Source organism: Pelophylax lessonae (assembly GCF_965119305.1).
Source record: "Pelophylax lessonae genome assembly, chromosome: 8".
Classification (NCBI taxonomy): Eukaryota; Metazoa; Chordata; class Amphibia; order Anura; family Ranidae; genus Pelophylax; species Pelophylax lessonae.
This window is the reverse complement of record NC_138775.1, coordinates 270040016-270052662: the sequence shown is the minus strand read 5'-3', so window position 1 is coordinate 270052662 and position 12647 is coordinate 270040016.

The window sequence follows — 12647 nt, the reverse complement described above, 5'->3', positions numbered from 1 at the left end:
ATAGAGCTTTCTTTTGGTGGTATTTGATCACCTGTGCGTTTTTTTTTAGATTTTGCGCTATAAACAAAAAAAGAGTGACAATTTTGGAAGAAAAAAAACGCCATATTTTTTACTTTCTGCTATAAAATATTCCCAATAAAAAAATTTAAAAAATCAAACTTTTTTTTATCAGTTTAGGCCAATTTGTATTTTGCTACATATTTTTGGTAAAAAAAAAAATCCCAAAATGCGTATTTTAATTGGTTTGCGCAAATCTCACATACCAATATATATATATATATATTGTGAGGGATTAGCTCGGTGGTAGGCGTGGATGACTCCTTGGGGAGTGCGTTTTCACAGAGAAATAGCCCAAAAGTGCTTGCAAACAACAGGTTTATGGTTTATTCTAATGGTGTTTTCTTCACCAGGCTGTATGCAGCAAAACATCCAAAATAAAATAAAACAGAAAATAAATCCTTGCCTCTGTGGGCGGCTACCTTCTCACAACTGGAACCTGCCTAGGTGTCTGTCTCCAACCTACCGTCGGGCAGACTTCCTTGTCCTCCAGCGGACACTCAATAGTCCTTTTATAATAGCTTCACAGGGCAACACAGTCCTTTGTTTCTTTCACATCAACAGTTCGTCTTCTCACCTTTGAGACGTATTCACCCTTGGTTACCGTCCCGGGCACACATCACTCCGGGGGGTCTTCTCCCAGGCCCACACATCCTGTCGGGAGGCACACGCTGACTGTCCTCCTGCTCCCAGCCCACATGGCTTCAGGACACAGCTTCTGGAGGCAGCAAACAATAGGAATTTCTCTGAACAAATTATAGAGCCTTAACTCCCTCATTCTGAACAGGTGAAGGCCTTTCAACTTCCTGCTGGCTAGCTCTGTAGCCAACACCCTAAATTAATTAATGGACTTTCTAAATCAGGTAGAAATGTATCTCCTTCCTGTGACTACATTCCCAGATTTAGCTGACTTCCTGTTACATACCCCCCCCTCTTGTTTCAACCCTAGGGTTGGGACACAGATTTCCAGGCACGCATGTGTCAAGCACTGCTGACTCACTGATAAGCCTCCTATTATCCTCAAGCTTCCGGATGAAACTGTTTTGTCATCTTCATTGACGGATTTCTCATAAATGCCACACAGTTTGTCTCTCATCTCATATACACATTCTTCAACTGCATTTTTGGCATCATTTCGCTCCTTCTCGTTTCTGTCATCTTCATTGACAGCTTTCTCATAAATGTCAGACAGCTTGTCCCTCATAACCGTCTGTCCAATCCACCATGGAGGACCGTGATCCATAGGCAACTCAATTGGGCTAGTCTTAATGTCTTCAACATTCTTAAGACGCCTCTCTCTGCAATCCATAAATGTTTTCCACAAAACTTTGAGAACCTTTGCTTCACTAAGCTTTGTTCCAAGTAGGGACTCTTGACATCCCTCTGTGACTTGAGTTGCCTCTCCATACAGCTGTACACAATCATTGACTTTTTGTTGTAAAAGGGAATGATCTTCCTTCTTGAGCTTTGCTTGCTCTAAGATGCTGTGCAGAGGATTTTCCAATTGAGACAACAGGCTGTCACACATTTCTTCAAAGTGACCCCTGTTCCTTTTCCCAGAGATATCAATATCATTCAAACATTTCATATTCATAGGCAGATCTGAAGCATTTGCACTCATCAACTTCTTAAACTTTTCGCCCTCCTGAGCGAGTCGCAGTAAAGGCCTACTACTTGATTTGATATTCAGTTTATATTTCTTGCCAAACTCTTCACAGAAGTAGCCAACCAGAACATCATCAACTTTCCTTCCACCAACATAGGGGTCAAAGGCAACAACACAGTTGAACCCAGCGATCTGGGTGGTATCCATTATAGACCTCCTCTCTGCATCAGTGAAGAAGCATGGAACTGCAACACATTCTTTTACAGGTTTCTTCAATGCACTTTCTGCTGAACTATTTGACCGCTCAAGGTCACCTAGTTCTTTTTCTCTATCTGAATTCCACATGGAATGCATCTCAAGATCACGATCAAACTTCTGCCACCCGTCTTTCACCAGTTCCATTTTGGAAACACTCCCTGAAAGGCACTTATTCATTTGCTTCACGTTTTCACCAACAGCCTTAGTTTTCTCCACTAGGTTTTCAGCCTGAACTGAGAAATCACCACATTTCTTACTCAGCTCCTTTGTTTGCTGAAGCTCTAATGATACATTTTCCAATGCTTGAAGTTTTTGAAGGAACGGTTTATTCCAAAGGGGTGATTCAAGCCACGTGTCATCACATTTCTGAGGCTCACTCAGGACAGACCCCAAAACACTGATCCTTTTAAAAACTGCATCAGGCACACTATCCCCTCTTTGGGACAGATCCTCTGTTGCCTGGAATTCCTCTTCCAGTTCCTGCAACGGAATCTTCATCTCTTCTACTTGCTGTTCTAAGGCTCGTTTAGACTTTTCTAGCTCCTGAACGCTTTTCTCAACCTCATCCTTGTAGCTGACCACATGTTCCATCTCTGTACATAGCTGCTTGTTAACTCTTTCTAGTTCAGCCTTGGACTCTAGAGCTTCCTCCAAAGAGCGAGCCAAGAACAGGGCTTTGCTCTCGTTATCACGCGCCTCCGCTTCTGCGCGGTCGCGTTCTTCTGCATATTTTGCAGACACAGTCTTCTCTTCACCAAGCATCTGATCAAACTTCTTTTTCACATCTTCAACACACTGTAATGAAGCAACGCTTTCTTCCATGCGTTTTTTCATATCCGCTATCTGAGCTTGCAATGTTGCGACTTGCTCTGATAGGTTTTTCTTTGCTTCCGCCTCCTCTTTTAATTGTTCCAGGAAGCCATTTTTCTCATCTTCCATTTGTTTGAGCTTTGTGCTAAAACTCAGCCTTTGACACCTCTCTTCCTGTAAGAGTTCCTGCGTGTCTTGCAGCTGCGATTCCAAGATAGAAAAATCTTCCGCAATTTCTCTAGATTTGCTGTCTGCTTGAGAAAGCTGATTTGTAACATTGTCCAACTCAACCTGCAGTCGGTTTGCCTTCTCTGACAGCTTAGCACACAATCGGTCACCTTCTGACACCTTGACTTGCGATTCCAGAAGCTGTGCCTCTACTTTTTCCCTCTTATGTTCACAATCTTCTTTTCCCTGCATAAGAGCCTTCACCTCATTGGCTAGCATCTGGGAATAAGAATGTAATTCTGCCACACAGGCTTCTTTCTCCTTTAACTGCTGCTGGACACGTTGGGCTTCCCCTTTCCAACTTTCACAGTCCGCACGCCATTCATCTACCACATTGCTTAAAGTAGTGAGCTCATACACAGTACTCAGTAATTTAGCCTCTCTTTCACTTTTCTCTTTGTCGCTGAGAGACAATGTCGCTTCCAGAGCAACATTCTGTTCCTGCGACTCCTGCAGGTCTATTTTTGTAGCTCCCAAAGACTGAAGACTTTTTTCCAGCTGATTACGCAACTCCAACATATCAGCCATACTTTGCTTCTGCAAAGTCTGAATTTCAATTTCCTTTTCCATGAGGATGGTATCTTTCTCCTTTATAGTGTCTTGACATTTTTGCAACTCGACCAAAAGAAGAGCAGTGGATTCTTCCCACTGTAACACATGAGACTTGAGTAGTTCATTCATTTCCTGCAAGTTTCTATGCTCCATTTTAAGCAATTCCAAGGCTTGTTCCTTTTCTTCCATTTTCCGTTGCAAGGCATCCAACTCAGCCCTGCACACATACTCGGTTTCCTCCAAACCGATGGCCTCCATTGGCTGCTGGCGTCTCTGTTTCCAGCCTGCCATGCTCTCTTGATGAGCCTTTTGTTGAGCTGCAAAGCTCTGCTGAAAATCCGCATTTGCCTGCTGTTGAGCTGCATTTGCTTGCTGTTGAGCTGCATTTGATATAATCAGATGTTTCAACATCTCCTCCATTTTGAGTTTACTTTTCATCTGAGCACACTGCGTCTCCATAGCAGTTTCATCAGTGTTGCTAGGGACAACAACCTTCCTCTTTAGTAGACTCTCTTTAGGCATGGATGGGGCTGGTTCAGACGGCAACATCCCCTCCATCCATAGAATCCGGTCTCTCATTTCATCTATCTTTGCATTTTTCAGGCGTTTGGACCGCCCCATCTTCAATAACTCCACAAATTTTTCACAGTCCAGCAAAAAAAAATTTCAGACCACTGTCTCTTTAACACATGTAGTTTTTCTCTCTCTTGCAAGATCTCTTTTCCTGCGCACACAGTTTGTGCAGTCACTTGCACCAGACACAACAAAGTTCATCAAAAAATTTTGAGACCGCTGTCTCTTTAAAACACTTTTTTTTTTTTTTTTTTTTTTTGTCAGGATCTTCTCTCCTGCACACATAGATTGTGCAATCTCATGCACCAGACAAAGTTCATCAAACATATGCACTCCATTGCAGGGATCTCTGCTTATGCCCACTGCATACCTCCACCATATGTGAGGGATTAGCTCGGTGGTAGGCGTGGATGACTCCTTGGGGAGTGCGTTTTCACAGAGAAATAGCCCAAAAGTGCTTGCAAACAACAGGTTTATGGTTTATTCTAATGGTGTTTTCTTCACCAGGCTGTATGCAGCAAAACATCCAAAATAAAATAAAACAGAAAATAAATCCTTGCCTCTGTGGGCGGCTACCTTCTCACAACTGGAACCTGCCTAGGTGTCTGTCTCCAACCTACCGTCGGGCAGACTTCCTTGTCCTCCAGCGGACACTCAATAGTCCTTTTATAATAGCTTCACAGGGCAACACAGTCCTTTGTTTCTTTCACATCAACAGTTCGTCTTCTCACCTTTGAGACGTATTCACCCTTGGTTACCGTCCCGGGCACACATCACTCCGGGGGGTCTTCTCCCAGGCCCACACATCCTGTCGGGAGGCACACGCTGACTGTCCTCCTGCTCCCAGCCCACATGGCTTCAGGACACAGCTTCTGGAGGCAGCAAACAATAGGAATTTCTCTGAACAAATTATAGAGCCTTAACTCCCTCATTCTGAACAGGTGAAGGCCTTTCAACTTCCTGCTGGCTAGCTCTGTAGCCAACACCCTAAATTAATTAATGGACTTTCTAAATCAGGTAGAAATGTATCTCCTTCCTGTGACTACATTCCCAGATTTAGCTGACTTCCTGTTACAATATATATATATATTTTTTTTTTTTTTTTTTTAATGAAAGGGACAGTTTTTTTTAATTGATATTTAAAATTTACAGACCCATGGCTTAACCACTTCAGCTCCGGAAGGTTTTACCCCCCATAATGACCAGGCCATTTTTTCCAATTCGGCACTGTGTTACTGTAACGACAAATTTTGCGGTCGTGCGACGCCGTACCCTAATACAATTGATGTCCTTTTTTTTTTTCACACAAATAGAGCTTTCTTTTTGTGGTATTTGATCACCTCTGCGTTTTTTTTAGATTTTGCTCTATAAACAAAAAAAGAGTGACAATTTTGGAAGAAAAAAAACGCCATATTTTTTACTTTCTGCTATAAAATATTCCCAATAAAAAAATTTTAAAAATCATTTTTTTTTTTATCAGTTTAGGGCAATTTATATTCTGCTACATATTTTTGGTAAAAAAAAAAAAAATCCCAAAAAACATATTTTAATTGGTTTGCGCAAAAGTTATAGCTTTTACAAACTACGGAATAGATTTTTGGAATTTTTTGTTTTTATTAGTAATGGCGGCGATCAGCGATTTTTAGCGGGACTGCGACAATGCGGCGGACAGTTCGGACCCCTAACTGACATTTTTGACACTTTTTGGGGACCAGTGACATTACTACAGTAATCAGTGCTAAATAATATGCACTGTTACTGTAATAATGACACTGGCAGGGAAGGAGTTAACACTGGGGGTGATCAAAGGGGTTAATGTATGCCTAACTGTCATTAGTGACTGTGTGGGGGAAGGGCTCTGTGACAGGCACAGAGAGATCGGGGGTTGTAGCTTAGCTGAAACTGCTGATCTCTCCCTGCCTGTCTGACAGAAGAGCCGCCTGCTTTGTATTCTATTAATGAATAAAAAGACGGCTCGGATTGGCTGAGTCAGAGGTTGTAACATTATCAGCCCGCCTCTCTGACTCCGCCAAGCAGGCTTTGTATTCATTAATAGAATACATTGCTTGTTGTGATTGGCCCAGCGCAGTATACTGTATGTAGCCATAGCTACGGTACATAGAGTATTACCGCACATCCAGCGGGCTGACAGATTAGGAACGTTCGTTTTGGGCCAGCTTGGTAGTCCTAAACCCGGAGTTCTCTTCCTCTTAAGGTTCACATTTTATACTCCTGTCTGATTAGTGGGTGTAAAGGAATGGCTGCTAGACAAGACCCCCCATCATGTTGTAGGGGGGGGAGTCTTATACGGAGAGTAGAGCCCAAAACCTATGTTTTAACTGAAAAAATTAGGGGGTCGTCTTATACATCGGGAAATACGGTATGTACATATAGGAATGTCACCCGTCATCAATGGGGAAAAGTAAAAAAATGAATCTATCAATATCCACAATACTTACCATTCCAGTCTGTCTTGTAGTCTGAGCCATCGACTTTATAGCCGACACCAAAGCATCCAGCGGCCGCTCTAAAGCACCCGCGGAGAAAAGCTCGAGCCCTCTTCATTTTTGTGGGCTTCTTGGTTGGGGTATCTGCAGGTTGTGCAATGATACCATCCATAGGTGGTGTTCCAGTGCTCTGTTTATCTTCGGTGTTAATGTGATAAACAGCCTTCTTACACTGAAAAAATCTCATTCTGAAGAATAATTCAAGCACACTTGAAGTATTCAAGAGAAAAAATTACAATTCGATTGAATCGAATCACAGTAAATTGCTAGGATGAAATCACAAGCAAAATATCGCCAGAGAAAAAAAACACGTCTGCACAGTATGCTGACCACTCTGGGGACTGGCAGGATCCAACTGTCAGCGTCCTTATATAGGGGCGGCTGATGACATCACAACATGGTCATGTGACCTAACTGCTGTTGTTGTTTCTGGCACTCAGCCAATAACTGACATTTTTTTTTTTTTTTTTAAAGGAAGTTTTCTCCTTTTGTATTAGCTTTGTGAATCCAGCCTCTGGGCTCAGTATACAAATCTCACATACCAATATATATATATATATATATATATATATATATATATATTTATATTATTTTTATTTTTTTTATTTATTTATTTTTTAAATCAAAGTGACAGTTTTTTTAATTGATATTTAAAATTTACAGAACCACTTCAGCTCCGGAAAGGTTTTACCCCCCCCCCCCTTCTTAATGACCAGGCCTTTTTTTGCGATTTAGCACTGTGTTACTTTAACGACAAATTTTGCCGTCATGCGACGACGTACCCTAATGCAATTGATGTCCTTTTTTTCCCACAAATAGAGCTTTCTTTTGGTGGTATTTGATCACCTGTGCGGTTTTTTTTTTAGATTTTGTGCTATAAACAAAAAAGGAGTGACAATTTTGAAAAAAAACGCCATATTTTTTACTTTCTGCTATAAAATATTCCCATTCAAAAATTTTAAAAAATCTAATTTTTTTGATCAGTTTAGGCCAATTTGTATTCTGCTATATATTTTTGGTTAAAAAAAAAATCCAAAAAAGCGTATTTTAATTGATTTGCGCAAAAGTTATACGTTTACAAACTACAGGATAGATTTTTGGAATTTTTTTTCTTTTATTAGTAATGGCGGCGATCAGCGATTTTTAGCGGGACTGCGACATTGCGGCGGACAGATCAGGCTCCTAACTAACATTTTTGACACTTTTTGGGGACCAGTGACATTAATACAGTAATCAGTGCTAAATAATATGCACTGTTACTGTATAAATGACACTGGCAGGGAAGGGGTTAACACTGGGGTGATCAAAGGGGTTAATATATGCCTAATTGTCATTACTGACTGTGTGGGGGAAGGGCTCTGTGACAGGCACAGAGAGATCGGGGTTGTAGCTTAGCTGAAACTCCAGATCTCTCCCTGCCTGTCTGACAGAAGAGCCGCCTGCTTTGTTTACATAAGCAGGCGGGTCTTCTCTCGGTTTCTCCAAGGATCGCAGGAGGGCAGCGGCAATCGCATGGCTCATCCCACAGCCCGCTGCCGACGCCTCGTGCACAAAATCACATAGTACTACGTGATTTTGTAAAACATGATATATTTTCTTAAAGCAGACACCCCCAAAGAATAAATGAGTGGTAGTTACAATTTTTTAAGGCCCACGATATTACTGCAAAGGTCTAAGAAACGCAAAATTTCAGTAAAAAACACCCTAAAATGAATATTAGGGCAAACAAACACAATAATCTACCCATATTTTTTGTAGTATATAAAAGATGAGGTTGCACCGAACAAATAAATACCAAACATGTCAATCCTTAAATTTGTGTGTGCCCGTGAAATGGCGACAAACTTCAGTACCCTAAATTTTCCATAGGCGACGCTTTGTAACATGTGTATCTGTAACGCTCTGGGGTTTGGTTTAGTGAACTGGATTTGCAGCTGCAGAATTTCCACTCAGTAGTCTTGTAGAGATGTGTTGAATCACCTTATCCAACTCTCCTGACTCATCATAGTGGCTCAGCCTGCTTCAGTATGCACATACACAAACACTCAGATAAGATGTTGCTGGAGTGATAGATATCTATGCAATAGTATTGAGGTGATATACTGAAGGAATAGGCTTGAGTAGTGATAGCAATTAATGATAGGCACTCAGGTAGTAATGTTGCAGGAGCGATAGCAGATGGTGATAGTTAGTATGCAGGAGAGCTAGCAATCATGTACAAGAAACAGGTGGTAGGTGATAGCAGATGAAGTGTACAGGAGATGCTAGGTTAATGCAAAGATATAAGTTACAGGTGGTAGTAGGCTCAAGAGCTGGCAAACTAGGTAACGCTGCAGGTGATAGGTATTGAAGAGCATGTATCATAGACTTATCAACAGTTCTTAATATGCAGGAATAGATAGCATGTGGTTTGATAGGAAGGGATCCCCTGCGGGGTACTTATCACTAGCTGGTAAGCGAGGTAAAGGATCAGGTAGCGAGGTATAGGATCAGGTAGCGAGGCTCCGGTCAATCCAGGTATAGGGAAGATAGCTGGAGGATTCGGCAGCGTCAGACAGGGATGTATAACGAGCGGTTGCACGAACACCTTGTGAGTGCACACCGGCGGTTGAAATAGCCGCTCAGAGCGGCGCCTAGTGATGACGTCATCAGATGTTAAAGAGACATGCAGCTATATGCGTTCCACCTACCTGAATGGTGGAACGCAATGTGGAAGTAAGAGGCTAGAAAGGTACTGAAAGTACCAGGATCTTACAGTACCCCCCCCATAAGGCCGGCTCCAGAAGGCCTATAGCACTGGTCTCTCAGGGTATTTAGAGTGGAACCTTTTTATAAGCCTGGATGCGTGAACGTCAGAAGCATCCAACCAGGTGTCGTCTTGGGGTCCATAGTTTTTCCATCTGATGAGATATTGGAGTTTTCCTCTGTGGATACGAGAATCCAAAATCTCCCTAATCTCAAATTCTTCTCCCCCTTCAACTTGTACTGGAGGTGGAGGCGAGATGGTAGGTCTAATTCCTTGGTTGGGTATATGTGGCTTTAGTAGAGATATGTGGAAAATGGGGTGTATCTTAAGATCTGCCGGTAAAGTGAGTCGAACTGCAGCTGTTCCAATGAGTTTCTCGATTGGGAAAGGTCCCAAAAACAGAGGTCCAAGCTTTTTACTGGGGATTTTTAACCTCAAGTTTTTTGTAGATAGCCAAACAAGATCCCCAATAGTATATTGAGGAGAAGGTCTTTTACGAAGGTCGTAGTACCTTTTTGGTTGGCTATGAGCATGTGAGATGGTGATGTTAAGTAAATCCAGAGAGTCTTTTATTTGGGTGAGATAGTCAGAGGCTACTGGATTACTTGATGGTAGGATGCGTGGTGGAAGAAGTGTGGGATGAAACCCATAGTTTAGGTAGAACGGACTTTGCTTAGTAGTACTGTGGGTTGCATTATTATAAGCAAATTCCGCCAAAGGGAGGAGGTCCACCCAATCATCCTGTAGGTATGAGGTGTAGCAACGCAAATATTGTTCAATACACTGGTTGACTCTTTCAGTTTGTCCATTGGTCTGTGGGTGATAAGGGGAAGTAAGTTTCCGCTCAATACGTAGTATACGACATAGAGCTTGCCAAAACTTAGAGATGAACTGTGAACCCCGGTCAGATAGAAGAGTCTTTGGAATTACATGTAGTTTGAACACATGTTTCACTAGTAATTCCGCTGTTTCCTTAGATGAAGGTAGTCTAGTCTGCGAATAGGAATGAAATGTGCCATCTTTGTCAGATGGTCCACTGACACTAGGATGGTAGTAAATCCTTTGGAAGGTGGTAATTCTACTATAAAGTCTAGAGACACAACTTCCCATGGAACTTTGGGTATTGGTAGACTGCAAAGTAGACCAAATGGTTTTGTAGTGTCAATTTTGGACCTTGCACAGATGTCACACGAGGAAACAAATTTCTGTACAGACGTCTTCATTCCAGGCCACCAAAATTGCCTGGTAAGCAAATTAAATGTCTTAGTCATACCCATATGTCCTGCCATAGGTACGTCATGTGATAGTTCCAAGATTTTAGTATGCATACCAGGAGGTATGTAAAGTTTGTTGTCAAAGTAGAGGAAGCCTTCTGCATCAGCACTTAGTTGTGGTGGTGGTGAATCCAGTCCTAGACTGTGCAGAATCTCTTCCTTTAAGGAACGAACAACACCAATAATACGATCATGGGGTATTATAGGAAGTGAAGGGATTTCAGCACAGTTATCTTCGGTTAACCGTGATAACGCATCCGCCTTCTTGTTTTTATCTGCAGGTGTGTAGGTCACTAAGAAATTGAATCTTAGGAAGAATAATGACCAACGTACCTGCCGATGGGAAAGGGTCTTGTTGGTCTGAAGGTATTGGAGATTCTTATGATCTGTATATATGAGTATTGGCAACCGGGTACCTTCAAGTAAATGTCGCCAATTTTCAAGTGCCAGTTTTATGGCAAGCAGCTCTTTTTCACCCACTGGGTAGTTCACCTCTGGGCTACTTAGTGCTTTAGAGAAGAAAGCAACTGGGTGGAGTGGTGAAGTATTCGTTGGTCGTTGGGAAAGAACTGCTCCTACAGCCATATTTGACGCATCCACCTCTAGGATGTATTGGAGGGATGGGTCTGGATGGCGTAGTATGGGAGCAGAAGTGAAGCTTGATTTTAACAAGCGGAAAGCTTTATTTGCTTCTTCAGACCATTTGTATGTTTTTTTCACACTTGTGAGTTGTGTGAGCGGTCTTACAATAGAAGAGAAGTTCTTGATGAACGTCCTATAAAAGTTTGAGAACCCAAGGAATCGTTGTAATGCCTTACGAGTTGTTGGTACAGGCCAATCCAGAATACACGATATCTTGCTCATATCCATCTTGATGCCATTCTTTGATATGATGTATCCTAGGAATAATACTTCTTCCTTATGAAATAGGCATTTCTTCAGCTTTACATATAAATTGTGTGCGAGTAATCTGGACAACACAAGTCTTACATGTCTTACATGTTCAGACAAGGATTGAGAGTAAATGAGTATATCATCCAGATATACCACAACACAAACATCGAGTAGGTCTCTGAAGATGTCAATTATAAACCGCTGGAATGCTGCGGGAGCATTACACAATCCAACGGGCATCACTAGATATTCAAATAGTCCGTATCTAGTTCTGAAAGCCATCTTCCACTCATCCCCATTACGGATGCGGATGAGATTGTATGCCCCTTTTAGGTCCAACTTTGAAAAGTAGGTGGCTCCGCGCACTTGTTCAATGAGTTCCGGAATGAGAGGTAAAGGATAGCGATCCTTTATCGTGATAGTATTTAACTGCCTATAGTCAATGATAGGCCTGAGACTGATCCTTATTGCGGACAAAGAAAAGTCCTGCAGCTGTGGAAGAAGTAGAGGGTCTAATAAACCCTTTCGCTAAATTCTCATCCAAGTATTCCTTAAGATGAGAAAGTTCATCCTGAGATAGAGGATAAACATGTCCGAAAGGTAGTTTACTGTTAGGGAGTAGATCAATAGAACAATCATAGTCCCTATGGGGAGGCAATACTTGAGCATTTTTCTCAAGGAAGACTTCAGATAGATCCTGATAGCATGGTGGTGGTGTGATTTCATCTGACACCATGGACAGGATTTTTTTATGAGATTGGAGGTTACACGTGGTCTCGCAATAGTGAGAGGGGAAGGTTAGTGTCCGCGTTTTCCAATCAATGTTTGGTTGATGTATGTGTAACCAGGGAAGCCCCAAAATAATGGGAAAATGTGGTGATGGTAATACATCAAAGGTGGTGGTCTCAACATGAGACTCGTTAGTAGTAACAAGAAGTGCTTGTGTTTGATTGGTAATTGGACCAGAAGATAACGGAATACCGTTAATTAAACTAACCGAAACAGGAATAGGTTTTGAAATAATAGGTATTTTATTCAAAGCAACAAAACTAGTGTCAATGTAGTTCCCACAAGATCCTGTGTCGATCATAGCCTTGGTAGTGATTCTATTTTGGTCCCACTGTAAGATCAAATGAATGAAA